Source organism: Sinocyclocheilus anshuiensis, unplaced genomic scaffold, assembly GCF_001515605.1.
Source record: "Sinocyclocheilus anshuiensis isolate Anshui unplaced genomic scaffold, SAMN03320099.WGS_v1.1 scaffold412, whole genome shotgun sequence".
Lineage (NCBI taxonomy): Eukaryota > Metazoa > Chordata > Actinopteri > Cypriniformes > Cyprinidae > Sinocyclocheilus > Sinocyclocheilus anshuiensis.
This window is the reverse complement of record NW_015558661.1, coordinates 1,774,007-1,777,624: the sequence shown is the minus strand read 5'-3', so window position 1 is coordinate 1,777,624 and position 3,618 is coordinate 1,774,007.

Here is a 3,618-nt window from a genome sequence, read left to right as displayed (position 1 = left end):
TAGAAAATCTGTGGAGGGAGCTGAAACTTCGAGTTGCCAAACAACAGCCAAGAAACCTTAAGGATTTAGAGAGGATCTGTAAAGAGGAGTGGATCAAAATCCCTCCAGAGATGAGTGTAAACCTGGTGACCAACAACAAAAAACATCTTACCTCTGTGCTTGCCAACAAGGGTTTCTGCGCCAAGTACTAAGTCATGTTTTGCTTGGGGATCAAATACTTATTTCACTCACTGAAATACAAATCAATTTCTAACCTTTATATAATGTGTTTTATCTGGATTTTTTGGTTGGCATTCTGTCTCTATACGTTAAAATAAACCTACCTTAAAAATTACAGACCCTTCATTTCTTTGTAAGTGGGCAAACTTACAAAATCAGCAGGGGATCAAATAAATATTTTCCCTACTGTATACACACTGTTTCAGCACAAATATGATGCAGCGATTTACCCTAAAAATCAGTTTCCACTGACAAAGCTCACATTTTACACACAATTTAGGCTTCTACAGTACTTCTATCATTTGATTTTCCAGATTCATTATTAATATCCCTAAAACACTTTTCAGTTGTGTCAGGTTATTAAGACTAACTTGCTTTGATTTCACAAGCATTATCAATTTGTTTAAAAGCACAACCCCTCATAAATTCCATGCATTTTTCATCATTAAAATAAAATATACATCATTGTCAATAGAAGCGCTGACTCCACTGTAATAGTTCCAGAATTCATCTCTTGTCACCTGTAAATGGAAAAGAGAAAATAATGTTATAAAACAAACTGGTAGCCTTTTCAGAGACCCTCATCACCAAAACCACAAAGCAAAAGGATCATCCCAACCCGGAAAGAAAGAGAAAATTTTTGGAGTGAATTAATAACAAACATAATTTGTATTTGAATTTTTGAGTGTTTCTCACAGAAATCCGAACAGGTGCAAAGACAGCTTTCAATAGCCAAATAAAGAGGATGCATACAATCATAAGACTCAGGCAACAATACCACACCACCTGCATTTGTTAGATGGTGTGGCTGATTCTGGAATAAAACAATACATTCACTAGTGCAGCTGCTTGACTTCAGTGAGAAACACTGTGTGCAATAAATAATTGGTTGATTTTTTTGATCATGTGTGGTAGATTCCCAAAACCCCAACGTTAATAGTTGTTAGACACCAAAGGTAAACTTGCCACATTATTTTAGACTCAACCTTGTCAAAACTCTGCCAGTTGCTTTTAAGCTCTCATGTGCTCAAAATGTGTGTATACTTTTTATAAACTTTAATATATATATATTAAAGTTTACAATAAAATCTATTATGAAATGTTTGACAGAGTCATGAAAGGGACAAGACATACTTTTGCTGAAGGTTGACCGTCTTTGTTCTTTACCCAAAAATAGATGTTTAGTCAAGCTTCCATGCATTTTTCATCATTAATATAAAGTAGATATCTGTGTCAAAGGTGACAAGAGTGATTGTTAGGCTTTTATCTGTTTATTTGGCAACACTTAAAAATAAAGATTCTTTATTGGTGTCCGTGGTTCCATAAAGAACCTTTAACATCCATGGAACCTTTCCATTGCACAAAAGGTTCTGTAAAGTAGAAAAAGCTTATTTAGAATTTTTCAATGTTTTTCACTCTTTTAAAAACTGTTTACTGCAAGGTTCTTTAGGAAACCAAAAATGGTTCTACTGTATGGAATGACTACGAAACCCTCTGTTGTGTAGTTGATGCATAATGTGTTTAAGGAAATTGTTACATTTATATGAACATGTAATGAAAGTGTATATCATAGGTCCTTTAACTGGTTGCCATACCTTTGAAGTTTTCACCTTTTTCTTTCACTAGCTCATTTTTAAATGAAATGGTGTGACAAAATGAATTCTAAAATTACTCCGTGTAGTCTCTGAATATGAGCTCATAAAAACGGCATGCACTGTAATTATAATATATTATAGTAATTCAACTTTAATACACAGTTATTAGCTATGAGCTATGACTGAGTAATTCTAATCGTGGACTACTGACTATGGAGTAAGGAAACAACATGCTCTTAAATTGCTGTAATTCAGCAAACAAGCACATGACGCCACAGTATAAAGTCTTTATTTATCCTTAATAATCTATTCGCTGTATACTCACGGTGAGAAGTGAAACAAAACGATGATTAATGTGTTGAAACCACCTGGATTTCCTTAACGCTGCTTTGCTCTTTCCTGTTTTAGCGTTCGGTGTTTCCATAGTGACGAGTTCTTGTATTTGATTGGTCATTCTCGCTTCAGGTGCTTGATTCGGCGATTAGAACGCGATGTTTGACTTTCCGCTGTTGTTCAAGTTTACTGGTTGTTGTTTAACAGCCAGACGGTGCAAAAAACAAGAGCTGAACAGAATTTTGAATATGAAACAAACAACTGCGAGCATGACTACTGTTGATTTCTCCATTGTTCGAGGATGTTTGTGTAAGTACCTTCATGAGACAAACACAACAGAACGTTCCTGAGAGGCAATGAGACCATAGATACAATATTAACGAACAGAAGTAAATACGATTTAATCAGTCATTTATTAATAATTGCAAGATTACATGTGTCTATTTGGAATGTACCACAATTCAAATATACAAATCAAGTTGGCCTTCATCAATACACTAACGTTACTTGAGGACTGGCCATATCAAAAAGACTACACCTCATTGGCAACAAAATCTTCATAAATACACAGTAGATATGAATAATTATCAGCAAACAAAAAGGTATGAACCAAAAACACAAAACAAGGCCCTTATTTAAACTTGAAGGGCTACATTTGCTATGAAAATACATTAATTCAAGATGAAACCATGATGTTTAGCATTTGTGTAGAGAATAGACATACTATGTTTGTAGTGATATACAGTACTCATAGCTGCTACTGCACTTCCTGTGAGAAACAAGCCTCAGCATATTCAGTAGAATACCATGCAAAGATATGCTTGATGACTGTGTGTACAATGAGAATTGTATGTATTAAAAAAATGTGATTCCCTCACATCTTGCCATGCACTCACTAGCCTTGTTTTAGAAGCTTGTTATGTAGTTGCTAACCAGATTCCTTCAAGACATTCATATACTGACGGTCTGTTTTCTATAAGAAAACTGTGCTTGTGATAAAGAGATGCTTATAAGTCTGGAAAACCAGCACATAATTACTTTTTGTAATCCATTTAACCTGACACAATAGAATGTGTCCTTAAAGCTATTTTAACAGCCTTGCCTATTCTGATTAAGTGACATACATGCCAGTGCAAATAAAAAATGGCCTATCAGACATCCATCCACAAGACTAGAGCTAAAATAATGTAACAAATATAACTTCATTATAAATAAGTTAGTAACAGCTGAGTAACAGCCATCTGAAACAAGCAAAGAATGTGTCCAAAAGATATAAATAACACAGTTTAAGTACCAAATTAAATGTTTGTGAAAATAAATATTAGACTTAAAGTTAATATATTTTCTTCATTCATTAAAAAAAAGTTAAAAGAACAGTTTCATGGATAGAATGTGCATACACATACATACATACATATGTGTACATACATGTGTACGTACATGTACATACAATATAAGTGTGTAGAATACA